We start from the raw sequence: 14,705 nt of genomic DNA on the forward strand, positions 1-14,705 counted from the left end.
ATTTACGGTGGCCTTCAGATGGTTGTATAGTGACTTATCTCTTTGGCTTGGTGTCAGGCGTGGAGAGTCCTTTCCTCCCCCAGTAACTTCATAGGCAAGAATCACAAGCAGTTTGTCTTTGATAGCCCTTTCCATTCAGTCATCTGGTTGCAAAGCAAGAATCTATATCTCTCCACAAAGAGAGGCATTGGCTACTCTGAACCCTTCCACTTCCGTCCCCCGCAACATCCTAGGTGCCAACAGGACGTTCCAGCCCTTTGCATTCTCTGTTCTTTAATATGGCTGGACCTGCGAGCCTGAGGGGAGGGGGGATGGCTCAGGCTCTCTAGGGGGGACTCTGCTAGCTGTTTCCTCCCTTCTCCCTCTTCTCCAGTATCTCATAGCTAGGTAACTCCTGCGGAGGCTGTACAGCATTCTCCCCTCTCTCTCTCCTACTGAAACTGCTTGGGAGAGGGTGGGCCAAATTATTCACCTCCTCCTCCTCTTCAGCGAGAAGCTGATCTGGCTGAGGATACACTTCCTAATCCTCCTGTTCAGACCATTCCCTGACACTTAGGGGTCATATAACCCTCCAACATTTCTCTGATGAAGATAAAGGTAAAGGGACCCCTGACCTTTAAGTCCAGTCATGGAGGACTCTGGGGTTGTGGCGCTCATCTCACTTTACTGGCCAAGGGAGCCGGCGTACAGCTTCCAGGTCATGTGGCAAGCATGACTAAGCTGCTTCTGGTGAACCAGAGCAGCACATGGAAACGCTGTTTACCTTCTTGCCAGAGGGGTATCTATTTATCTACTTGCACTTTGATGTGCTTTCGAACTGCTAGGTGGGCAGGAGCTGGGACCACGCAACGGGAGCTCACCCCATCGCAGGGATCCGAACCACCAACTTTCTGATCGGCAAGCCCTAGACTCTGTGGTTTAACCCACAGCGCCACCCACATCCCACTGATGAAGATAGGGACATCCTAAAGAAAAGCGGGATATTCCGGAATCAAATCAGAAACCGAAACAGCTTCTGTGAATCCGGGACTGACCCTGGAAAACAGAAACAATTTCAGAAATGGAAAGTCTGCAAATACAGCCCTCTAGGACTCTCTATCCAGCCCTTGGGATTCTGTCAGGACACGTAACCCACTCCAGCCTTCAGTGACTGAACCCTCCTCTGTGTCTTCTTCAAGTGCTGTTGCCTAGCTGGAGTGTGTCCACTTGAACTGTGATATTGCCCCTGACTTGCCTGGATGGAGAATGTTGAGAGGGATTAAGCATGGCTGAATGTAGCCTTCTGAGGTCGAGCTCCTGGTCTCACACCCTGGAGCAGGAGCATTCCTACCCACCCTCCATGTCTCTTCCCCACCTCTGCTCTCTCTGCACTGGGAGTCAAGGAGGTTCCACATTCCCTTCACAAGCAAGGCTTTGGTTGTGGCTACCTGGTTGATGAGCCAATAGCAAAGGCTTGTCTCAAAGATTAAGCCATGTAAGTCTAAGTACACATGGGTGTTGCAGTTATATTAAAGCAGTTACAGTTCCTTTAGTTGTTCCAACCATTACTTGGATAAGTGACCATGGTGCTGCTACTTAATTTACATGGGGAAAACCTGTCCATCTTTGCTTTTATTCACAGCTTCACAAGTTAAAAACCCTCACTAGCAGGAAATAAAATTGGTTTCTGAGTAAGCAAACCACTTCCCTACTTTGAAAAGGGTTTTTTGTTTTTGTTTTTGAAAAACACCCCATGTTCCTCTGCACTAGAATTATTTTCATCATTTAATAGGAGAAATCAAATAAGGAGCCAACTGCTTATGCGTTTGTTTGCTTATTTGCATCTTCCTTTGATGCAAGCATTTCAAAGCATTCAAGTAGGAGTTTAGTTTACCCCCTTCCTTTGTTAATGGCTCTAGTTGCCTCTCTTTTCCTTTCAGAACAAACAGGTACAATTTTATTATTCTTTTGCTAAATTTCTGTCAGCTGATGGGAGATTTATAGTAAATGTAAAACCAGATGTTCACTTGGGCCTTGGTTTCAGGCAAGGTTTGTATTCTTTTAACAAATGGGTTATATGCAGAAATTTAACACTGAAGCTTTCCCAGTAATGGAGTAATGCGCCAATGGTGAAAGCTTGGCAGTCTACCTGTTATTCATTTATTTAAAGTTTTATATCCACAGTGTGGTTTATGATAGAACTGTGATGCAATACTGTTTGTTCAACTTGTGCTTTAATGAGTATTGTGCAATGTATTCTGCCATTTGTATTGTAGTGTGCACTGCAATGTAACTGATGGGGGAAGTCTTCCATCTGGTCAGGTGAAAGTTGAAAACTGTCACTGGAGAACTTTAACTGGCACAGATGAGGAGGGGTTGGAGATAGAACTCTCAGTATGCAAATGAAGGATAGAATATGTGCATATTCTGATTGGTGGGTACAGGTTTAGAATTTTCAGTTATACCATTTGATTGGCTGGGGCTGGACTAGAGGGGTCAGGAGAAGTGTATATATAGCTGAGTACTAGTCAATTTGGGTTAGTCTGTAGTGGCCAGAAGGAGGCAGCAGAGGAAGAAGGAAGAAAACCTGGAAGGAAGCCAGAGTTGCTTTGTTGTTTGAAGACTTGCCGGGGTAGCTGAATCACTTGGCTTAGGATGAAGAGATGAGGGGAAGAATCACAGAGAGAGAAATTGAGAGGCAGTTTGGAATACCAAGCTCTGGTGTCTGGTAGGAGATCCAAAGGAAGATTACACAACAGGGCAGCAAAATCAGAGCTGTGCTTCAGAAGGTGAGTAGAGGCAAAACAGAGGCCTCAGAAAAAAGCCAGGCGTAACTGGGGTGCAGTAACTACTACACCAATATGGCAAAAGAGTTTTAATAATGTATCTAAGTGCTTCTTCAAAGTTGTCTTGGTGTACTGAAATAAGCTTTCAGTATTTAAAGCGACAGTAACAAGTTAACAAAGTGCACACCCATTTCAAGAGACTCCTATTTCAAGTACTCCCATAAACTTATACAATACATAATCACGAAATAAATCCATGTAAAAAAATTGTTGCTTATATCTGATCTTTTAGCATGATTTTAGTTTACAGTTACCAGGGGTTGGGGTTAGTTAAGGGTGCAAAGTGTATAAATGATATTAAATTGTGGCAGTGGTGTGGATTTAGGAAAATCACTGGAGAAAAGGTTGGGGAAAATATCCCCTTCCTTCCACAATCCAGGCACTCTTTGAGGAAACTGATTTTCTAGATCCACTTCAATCTGAGTTTAGGGTCAGTTTTGACAAACTGCTTTGTTCTCCCTGTATGATGAGGTCTGTCAGGAAAGAGACAGGGGAAATGTGTTGATGTTATTTCTCCACAACCTCTCAATGACTTTCAATACCATCAACCCTGGTATCCTTCTGGAGTGGTTGTCTCAGCTGGAGGTGGGTGGCACTGCTTTGTGGTGGTTCCAGTCCTACTTGGATAGTTGTTCCATCCAACCTTGCCTGGCTCTGCCAGGCAGAAGAGACCTACTGAAGAGTGTCCTTATGTGGCTGGAAGCTACCACTGACAGCATCCAGCAGTAGCCAGTGTAACTCTTCCCCCACCCCCCCCCAAAAAACCCAAACCCAAGATGTTTCAGGAGCAGGGATGGTGTGTGGTTGAGTCAGCACTGCATCCACTCCTGAGCTAGCACCGTTCCATCACTTGTTGGGTAATGGCATCTTTGCTGAACCAGCCAGGGAGCTGGCATTGTGAAAGAGATTTTTTTCTTTTTTTTAATAAGATATTTATTAAAGTTTTTTTTTAAAAAAAGTACAAAAAGAAACATCAAAAAAAACATCCTTTTAAACAAGACAACATGAAATACCAAAAAAAAAAGAAAAATCACAAAGAAAAAGAACAGAGAATTAACATCCATTAGACAAAAAGAAAAGTCAAGAAAAAAAAATACAGCAACTCTTCCCATTTGTTTTCTTTCATTAGCCTGTTTCCTTGACCTCCTCACACCTCCCTTTTTTGTATTCTTGGTCACTTTTCCATTTCAGCAAATCCTTTCCCTCCTTTCAAATTTTTGTCCTGTAAATTTATCTTGATATTAATATAAATTTACTTTCCCTCCTTTCACCAGTTAACAGTCTGTTTTTTCCTAAACCTTCATAACATTTCTGCTAAAGTCACATAAATTCATTCCAACATCATTCTAACATTCATTAATTTTGCAGTGTTTCTGTAAATAGTCTTTAAATTTCTTCCAGTCTTCTTCCACCGACTCTTCTCCCTGGTCTTGGATTCTGCCAGTCATTTCCGCCAATTCCATATAGTTCATCACCTTCATCTGCCATTCTTCCAGGGTGGGTAGATCTTGTGTCTTCCAATACTTTGCAATAAGTATTCTTGCTGCTGTTGTAGCATACATAAAGAAAGTTCTATCCTTCTTTGGCACCAATTGGCCGACCATGCCCAGGAGAAAGGCCTCTGGTTTCTTCAGGAAGGTATATTTAAATACCTTTTTCATTTCATTATAGATCATTTCCCAGAAAGCCTTAATTCTTGGGCACGTCCACCAAAGGTGAAAGAATGTACCTTCAGTTTCTTTACATTTCCAACATTTATTATCGGGCAAATGATATATTTTTGCAAGCTTGACTGGTGTCATGTACCACCTGTATATCATTTTCATTATATTCTCTCTTAAGGCATTGCATGCCATAAACTTCATACCTGTGGTCCATAACTGTTCCCAGTCAGCCATCATAATGTTGTGTCCAACATCTTGTGCCCATTTAATCATAGCAGATTTCACCGTTTCATCCTGAGTATTCCATTTCAACAGCAAGTTATACATTCTTGACAAATTCTTAGTTTTGGGTGAAAGAGATTTTTTTCTTTGCTGGCATGATTGGTGGAGCTGTAGATTTGGTTCCAGCTACACCATTCCATCAAGCCCTGCTGCTGTCAGCCAGGAGCTAGGATTGCAGCATAAAACACCAATCCTGAAGGCAGCAGTGGGGAGAACTGAATATGGTTGAACTCATCTCATCTAACACATGCTAGTTAAGGTAAATCAGCACTCTTGCACTCCTCTGTCCTTTTCTGTTTATTTTCCTCCCCTCTTTTCCGTTTTACATTTTCCCTCTGCGATAAACTCCCGAGGTAGCATGACCAGCTCTGGGTGATTTAAACCTTGTCACTCCCTGTCAGAAACAACTGTGAATTCAGGGATTTTATGTAAATGGTTAATTATATTCAGAAGCAAGGGCACTTTCTATTGTAGTGGGATTCATGTGGCCACTTATTCCTTGAAAAAGGAATAAATTAAAGATGAGGCATGATGGAAACAAAACTGGAATTTTATTAACAAGCACTCTTTGAGGGATAAAGCTTAATAGTTACACTAGAAAAGGCAGAATACTTATTTTTAGTCAAAACACTATTACAGATTCAGCTAAGAACTCTACTTAAAACTTTCCTCTAGAAGACTGTTTTTATTAAATCCTATTTCTCCTAGAATGGCTATCAAGTTTACCCTGACAGTAAAACGTCTCTAGCCCCTTTCTGGGATTTCTTCATTTCCCTATGGAAATTAAACCAGTTTGTCCTTCCTAACAATCCCTTAATCATCCATCTACTTCCCTAGCCAGGCCCTATTTGTCAATTAAATCGTCAGATTCTACCTTTTCACGCTCCACTCCCTCCTGAAAGGTGGTTGTTATGCCATCTTGATTACTCCATCCTGCCAGGATTGGCTAGTGGGTCTCCAGGAGAATGACCAAAGGTCTGTCCATCACACCCTTGCCATTAGCATATTATTCTCCCGTGTTTGAAAGGCTCTGCTTTCCTTGCATCCATGTCTTCCCCACTCCAGCCATGGCAGATTCCCTTTGGAGTTCTGCTGACACCAGAAATCCAACTTTGGTAGGGCAAGGGCTGCAGATGTTTTCACAGATAGGGAGTGGATGTCCAACATCCCTCTCTAAGGGTAGATCTCTCTTTCTGCCCTTGGAGACAGAGATTTGATGCTGCCAGTGACCTTCCCAAGGATCATAGCATTGGAACACAAATAAGATAGCAGCATAAAAGCATCCCAATCCAGACTGACAGTAATAATAAAACAGAGAGTAACAGCCATTTTAAAACTCCAGACCAGCTTCTGCAATGAAAAGAAAATTCCAACACAAAGGAATTTAAGGCCCATTTAAAAGCATCAGAATGGTTGGTGGGGAGGGAAGTAGATCCTTTGGGAGGGACGGTGCTTTTTTCTGGGGGGATGCATACCCCTAAATATTTTGTGATTCTAACACGAGAAGAAACTAAATTTTTTTTTCTAAATTAGTTTCTTCTCTAGCACGGTGAATTGTCAGTTCCGTTGCTACCCCCGATGGCAGCCTCATTTCCTGTCACAGTGTTTCCTGAGTCTCAGGCGGAAGCGAGCGTTTAATATGTGAAGTAGGAGTTGGAATCTAGCATGGTGATTGGTCACTTTCCTTGTTACCACCTCCAATGGTGGCTTCATTTCCTTTCCCAGTGTAATGCATGTTCTTTGTACTTTTGTCCATTTACTGTATTTATTTTCCCTGATTTGAACTATAAAACGGTGATTTTCTTGAGTCAAAATGAGAGTACCCCTACACATTTTATTTTTTTTGTAGAAAAAAATCACCGGGAAGGGGGATTTCACAGCATCGGAAATGCCAGGACCTCAGTTTTCACTACATTGAAAAATACATCACTCTTTTTCTTGTTACTCATGGAGACTTAGCCTTGTTTTCTCCAGCAGCATTGCAGGTTTAGCAAATAAAAGAACTGAGCAAATCTATCTTTTTTTCATCTGATGGTGTGGACAAAAGTGCTTTGGGGTACATTGAAGCAGTATTGCAGCAGAAGAAGAATTTGTAGGAACTTCCATCCTGGCAGGGCCTCTTCCACTATCTAAGTTCCACCTGCCTCTTGTTTGCTCTGCATCAGTGGCCTGATATCACTTATCCTAACACAGCCCATCAAAGTGACAGATACTCTGCAAGACATATGATAACAACCTGGTGGAAAAGTGTCAGGAAATGACTTTCACCCTCCACCTCTCCTTATGCCGTGTGGGAGTGATGAGAACTGGAACGGATAAAAGGGCCATTTTCTTGCAGAACAAAAAGGGCTCATGTTTGTCATCTTGTCCAGACACATGCAAGCAACACACAGAGCTTTCTTTGACGTCACAGTCATTTGTGCTTGGGGTAAGATGACCCAGAAGCCCAATAGCACACAACTATTGAAAGGATAGGAAGGAAGCCGGTTCTCTTTTGCAGCTGGTCAGTCAGTGCTGCAAACTGGGAGAAGGGATGAGTTTGGGTGCTGGATGTAAGCTACATGTAAGAGATTCAATGTTCCCTATCTCCTAACCATGGTTAAAGGATTAAGAAGAGGCTCCTGTAGCTTCACACAGGCTTGGCATGACAATTTAGTATCATCAGGCAGCTACCTACCTACTGGATGCTCACCAGTGATGTCTGCTACGGCTTAGCATATTGATTAATAATAATGTTATTTTATTAAAGCTTTTTCATAATACAATAAGATAAAAGAAACTAATATAAATAAAAACAAAAACAGAGAAAGAAAAAGAAAAAAGAAAACACAGAAAATAAAGGGGCGGAGAAGAAAAAATTAAAAGGACTTTCAATTTTCTGTCTGTCATTTACATAAAAGAAATTATTCTGCTTTCTGTTAAGCAATAATTCCACAATCTTCAGACCCAAATGTCTCCAATACAATTTGCTTTTCACGCAAAAAGTCCAAATGAACAGATGATTAATGGGAAGGTACACCGCTCAGGATGAATACACAATGTCACATAACAGCCCTTCAAACACATCAGAATAAATGCTCAATAAAGACCATAGTCTAACCTCTGCATAAGCTTTGTGTGAGCAACTCAGGATAGGTGCTCCATAAAAAGTCATCTGGAGAAGCCCTTTATCTCTTTCTGTGGGCCAATTTACACCATATATTTAAAACAAATTTGTTGTCCAGTTAAAGCAGACTGCTTCTCCCAAAGAATCCTGGGAACTGCAGCTTGTTAAGGATGCTGTGAATTGCAGCTGTGGTGGGAAACTACAGTTTCCATCATTCTTTGGGGGGGAGCCATGAACTTTAAATGTCCATTGAATGTGCTTTAAATGTATGATGCACATCTGTGCTCACTCTATCTTTATACATATACACCCATATAGACAGACCCATATCTGTAAATGTATATCTTTTTCCATAGATGTATGCTGATAGAGTTGTCTATACGCATGTACAGAGATGATCCATTTTCACAAAGTCACAGGTGAAGCAGACAAGCAAGTCAAACTAATAATCTAATCTGCTGTGAGTGCCTCATCCTGGCAGCCAAATGTTTCTTGGGCAAAACGATGGCACCACAGCTGTTGTTTTCCAGGCCAATTATTGCACAGTTTAGCACATTTAAAGAAATATCTTCTGAATGTTTCACGTATTGATTGTCGGGACAGGCGAGGTGGCATGCCTCCCTGTTGGCAATGAAGTGACAAGCGGAGAGAAATTCTCAGCTCTCCGGAGTTTTATCAGTCTTTCAGCTAAACATTTGATTGGGATATTTACGCAGTAGGTAACGATTTAAGCAGTTCACACTGTGCATAAATACACAGCCCCAGTGACACCTCGGAGACAAGGGCAATGCCAGCAGGGGGACTTCACTGGCACTGATCTCAATCATTTAAAGGTACTGTTTTTGCCATGAAGGGCTGAGTCAATTCCTAATAGGATTTCAAGGCTCCTTGCATCTCCTAAGAAACTTCAGTGGCTCAAAAGTTCAAAGTCTTCTGCGTCACGGAGATTTGCTAGCAATTTTCAGTTGACTTTCGAAAAGCCCGCAGTTCCATGGGGTGCCATGATTAACCTTTAACTAACCTTGAACATGCCTGGTTCATGTTATTTGTCTCTCCTTTTGTTATACCGATGGCATGGATTCAGGGCCAAAGAAGGTAATTTGTCACACAACGCATAAGTTGTGGAATGCGCTCCACAAGTTGTGATGGCCACCAAGCTGGATGGCGTCAAAAGATGATAAGAGAATTCATAGAGGTTAACAATAGCTATTAGCTAATTGGTGTCCTGCTCTACCTGGCAGCAAGTCAGTAAGTCAAGTCCCAAGTTTAACAGGTAAGAAACACGGTCAGAGGTAAGTCCAAACTCCTGTAGCATCCCAGCCCAAGGTTCATCAAGATGAGCAGTTGAGCAGGCACAGAACCTCAGCTCTGCTGCCCTTTTGTACTTTTACTTTTATTATTTATTAATTGAATTTATATACTGCCCTATACCCAGAGGTCTTATACTTTGCATGCTGATTGCAGCATCTGGGCTTGATGAGTCATGTGCCGCTCACCAGTTCCCAGCCTTCTCCAGCTGAGGACTCACACCTCTCCTCTCAGAACTAGAGAGCTGTGGACCCATGGCTGTCTCAGCCTCCTGGAGCGCCCCTTCCGCTGCTCACTATACCTCAGAGCCCACCATGTTTATAGACATGACTCTGGTGATGAGTCCTGCTGCTCTGGTTTCTTGGCACTGATCCCCTTGCCATCCCCCATCACCCTTTGAGTACTTCCATCCCCATCCCTAGCTTGCCCCGGTGTGCCCCATTCATGGCTGGGCTGCACCAATTGCCAGGACTCCTTCCTGTCGCCCTGCCAGTTCATGACAATTAGCTATGTTCTGCCTCTGAATAACAGTTGCTGGAAGCATCTTCCCATTTGTATCCAGTTGCTGTGCCATGAGTTCTTGCCAACAGATTTAGATGCATGTGCATGCAGAGGCTTCAGTCCAAATACACAGTACCAGACCCAGGAAAGCATCCCTGCCAGTAGGTCTACAATGTCTGTACAGTCATGTTTCCATTGAAGCCTGATCACACCACTGGACTCTCCTAAGATCCTGGATAATGTCAAATAGCTCTTTATTAGCATTTTAAAATTAAATACACCATGCCACAGTTTGCAAAGCAATAATGGAAATGGAAAGAGGCAAAATGCTAAAAAGGAGGCTGAATAGAGATTGTCAGCCTTTGCAAAATCACACTATGATTACTCACGATATTAGAAGACTTGTCATTTCAAAGATCCCTGTGAAAGAAGGTCTACTCTAAATGACTGGCTGCAATGATGAGACAACTAAAATGTGACAAAATATTGAGACTGTCTGTATTCCACAGCTGCTAACTGTACGTTCCCAGCTGCTGGAACTAGGATGTGAGTGTGTGTAATTACTGTATTTACTCGAATCTAATGCTCACCGTTTTTGGCCAAATTATGTTGCGAAAATTAAGGTGTGCATTAGATTCGATGGAACATTAGACTCAAGTGAATATGGTAGGTACTGCTGTCATTACAAGAAAGCCAAAAACAGCAATGATTTTAGAACAACCATGAGAGTAATAGCCTTCACTGTGATGGGAGAAAGGGCAGAGAGAGGTCAGTTCTACTGCAGGGACTCCTGGCTCCCTGTTGCTCCCTGCCAGCAGAACCCAGGCTGCTTTCTGTAGGGTTTGCTGCTACTTTTCCCATGAAGAGTCAATGACAGTGAAATGACCTCAAATAAGAGGAAATTCATCTGGGGACGGACCAGGCAGCAAACATGGCCCCTGATCCCAAAGTAAGGATAATGGGGTGAGGAAACTTTGTCTGTAGCCAAATGGAGGGCAGTGAATGGCTACCATGTACTTGAATGGCAGTGTACACCAAGGATCTTAATCACACCATCCACAAGGAAGCAAAATCTGCCCCTTGTCTATGATGTCTATTGGGATGGGCTAGGCTTTGGTCCCAGCTCAGGGATGTCCCTGAGAGTCACAGTTTGCATTCTGACACAGAAATCAATTGGCCCCGTTTACTTCTTTTCTTTCCCCATCTGTATTATCTACTCATCTGTTCTGGTGCTGGCAACATGTGCTAGTTACAGCTCACCTGGACTACTGCAGTACCCTGTGCATGGGGCTGGCCACATTGACTTGGGATCAGATGGTCTGGAAAACTGCCTTCTTCCACATGAAGGCTTAAGAGCTCCGGGGGAAGTATTGCTGCTGTCCTGCAGGCATATGATGTGTTTTTGGCAGGTAAAGCACAATCTGTACATGGTACCCAGAGCTGAAGTGGTGATTCCCCCAAAGTGCCTCTTGGCACCTCTTTGACTTGGACACCAAAAAAGTGCCATGGACAAGTGTCTACTAGAAGTGAAACTGATCTCCCTCTCTCTGACCTTGCCATGGAAGGAAAATATCAGGGTGGAGGATGAGGGGGAAGGTAGAGGGAACACCAGCGTGAGGAGAGGGCAAGCTTATAATCAGAGGGAATGATTGTGCTGGAACACTGCAATCCCAGTGCTTCAGAGCACAAAAGGAAATACCGTATTTTTTGCTCTATAAGACTCACTTTTTCCCTCCTAAAAAGTAAGGGGAAATGTGTGTGCACTTTATGGAGTGAATGCAGGCTGCGCAGCTATCACAGAAGCCAGAACAGCAAGAGGGATTGCTGCTTCCACTGCACAGTGATCCCTCTTGCTGTTCTGGCTTCTGAGATTCAGAATATATTTTTTTATTGTTTTCCTCCTCCAAAAACTAGGTGCGTCTTGTGGTCTGGTGCGTCTTATAGAGCGAAAAATACGGTACCTTTTAGTTCTCCCTAACCCCAAATCAACATGGTAGGAATGGTGAGTTTTGCTGAGGAATGCCGGCTGCCACCTCTGCTCATCCCAGAGGTATGCTTTTCAAGCATGAGAAGCGGCAGAGGTGGCCTCAAACTGCTAAATGGGAAGGCCAAGCTCTGGAATGGTCATGCACATAAAGTGTGCAGGGTAACGCTGAAAGCATTAACCAGAAAGCATTGTCACAAATGTGAGATGCTCAGTAGTTGCCACTAGGACAAAGGGTAAAAGAGAGAGGCTGCCATGAGGGCTCCCTCATCACTGGGAAAAAGCTGAGCCATAGGAATAGAAGCACTTCACTATTGAGCAATCTGGCGCCCTAGGCTCATGTTTAATATTCAGCCACAGAAGTGTGCAAATAACTTGGCATTCCTCCATTATCTGAATATGAAGCCTGTATCCGGAATAGCCAAGTGATCTAGCATTGAGTTTCCTTGGGTGATTAAAGTAAGCAGTCAAACCCCAGAGTCCAATTGAGAATTCACACAGGTTGCACTGCAAATAAATAAAAGCAAAACACTCTAAATAATCTTCTCCTACATAAACTTATAGGGAAGCAATGGTAGAATGTGTTTCTTGCAAAACACAAACTTGCAAACTTACTGCACAATGTTATTGTTAATGACATCAGGTGCACTTTTGGGTAGGAAGAAAGACCCCCAGACAGCAGTAACGGGAAGCACCAGACGGAGGAGAAGCCAGCCGGCATAATATCCCAAAGAGCATTTAAACCTGATTTTTTAAAGCATCTCTATGAGCTTCAGCTGAAAAGTAATTAGAAAAATCAAATCAAATGCATTGAGCTACTCCAATAGACCAAAAGTTATCAAAAACGCCACAAACAGTTGACCGAAAACAGAGCAGAGCGAATGCTTGCGGGGAAAGTACTGTGTTAGCATGAACATTAACTCAGCAGAGAGTGACCTACTTGGATATCCTAGACACCATCTGTTCCCACAGATTTTCTGTTCTCCTAGGATAAAAGTTGGGGGATTGTTCACAATCGTACACCACCTGGCCTGATAAGAGTTGGAGAGACCACTTTTGTGGTTGCTTTCATTTGCTTTCAGAAGGCTCAGGCAAACTGAATGTGAAGCAGCAGTTAACATCTTAAAGGGGAATCTTATGACTCAGGATGACCAGAGAGAGAGAGAGTCACTGGCCACTTGGGCGAGAAGCATCATTCAGAGCAGATCTGTGCAGACTGGCTGTGGTTACCTAGCAGTCAGGTTGCTTACACTCAGAGCATGATGTGACAACATGAAAGATCCTCTGATTTATTCTAAGCAAAGGAGGACGATGTTGCATGTATGACCTTAAGCAAACTACTTGAATGGTGGTTAGGAGCTGCCAGCAAAACATTAGAAACCAGACAAAAAGTGAAAATAAGTTGCAGTGTAATAAGAGGGGGGAGGGGCCACCTCTCCCACAATCTGAATAGCCTGCTTTGTCTCCTAGTCCTTGACACACGCGGGGACACACACAACTCTCCTGACAGCATTTTGGAGCTGTTGCAACTGACTGCATGTAGCTGATCTGGCTTGAGCCCAGCTGTGGCTTGGTTTTGCCTGATATTTGAGCACGAGGCAGCACAGGCTCATTAAAAAAAGAGAGAAGCCACTACAGCAGGATCAAAAGGTCATGACCTCATCCTGGCAGCATTTTGTGAATGGGGTGGCCACCATTCCACACATGCCTCTCTCCACCCGCACAGTGCCCTGGCCTCTCCACTTTCTCTTTCCTGCCATGACCTGGTCACTCTGCTCTCCCCTCCCCCAGGTTGCTCACCTCCCCTCCCTCCTCCCCTCCCAGCAGCTGAACAGGCAGGATGAGGTCCATTTTATCTTTCACCTTTTTTTTTTTTTTTACAAGGCAAAGTGATGCCCTGGCTGGGGCGCTACCCACCCACCCTCTTCACCCACAGCCCAGAGGCATTCTGGGAAAAAGCATGGCTAATGGAATGGTCTGGGAGATGCTTTAGTCCAGCAACATCTGGGCAGTCACAAGTTTCCCATCCCAGATCACTTGAAAAAAGGGATTTTTTTTCCAGTCTAACCAGATGGAAAACCTAATTTTTTATTATTTTCTAGAATCTGTTATGACTGCAGGTGTCAGTATAACATTGTGAATGTACTTTGGGGTAGCCCTCATGACAACTGTAGGTGGTGCTATGGGACATTGAGAAAAAGAGGAATCCCACAGTGGGAAGTGACATGGAAAATCTCCAGTGGATTGGCTCTGAAAATCCGCAACTGGGTTGATGTATTTTCAGATTCTGACAAGTGTTATAGATGTTTTTGGAGCTGTGAAGGTGTAAGAAGAATGGAGCAACGGGAATAGCTTATTCCAGTGGATGGGTGCCCACAAGGGGTCTCTTTCAATGTAAATTCAAACTGTATGTTCTTGTTTATTATGCAACCATTAAGCACCCGAGAGCTCCTCTTCTTCTCAGTCCTCTTAGCATGTCACTGTCATTAATGAGGAATCACATATCCGATCAGCTGCTTATCATTTTTAAAGCTGTGTTGGCCTTGTGGTTTTCATTCTGGGAGTTCTAGAAGATCTGATTGAACAACATTGCCTCTGGTTCTCAGCATCTTGTCAGCATTACAACCATCTGAATCCCAAAGATTTAAGAACTCCAATCTATTCTATAGTTGCTGTGCTGCCACAGATGGTCCCCCCCCCCCTCTGCAAGCACTGTGTCTCGATGTGATGCACTTAATAGCAGATAGATAGATAGAACAGAAGGCAATGCTGATACTGAAGGCAAGTGTGCATATGCTACCCATTCACATTTTGTCACATGGATTTGCACACTCTTTGTTAAAAAGGTAACATAAGTTGTACATAGCTCATGAAGTTTTATTTTGTGTGTGTTCTCCACCCTTCTATCTGCTAACATCTTCATTAAGTTGCTTGCTTTGGGGTTTACATGACCAAACAAGATCAGCCATGCAGAGATAACAGCGCACAAGCAATGCTGCAGTATCAGGTGAACACAACAAGGGCGAAGCAATGAC

Source organism: Podarcis filfolensis (genome assembly GCF_964270895.1).
Source record: "Podarcis filfolensis genome assembly, chromosome: 9".
Lineage (NCBI taxonomy): Eukaryota > Metazoa > Chordata > Lepidosauria > Squamata > Lacertidae > Podarcis > Podarcis filfolensis.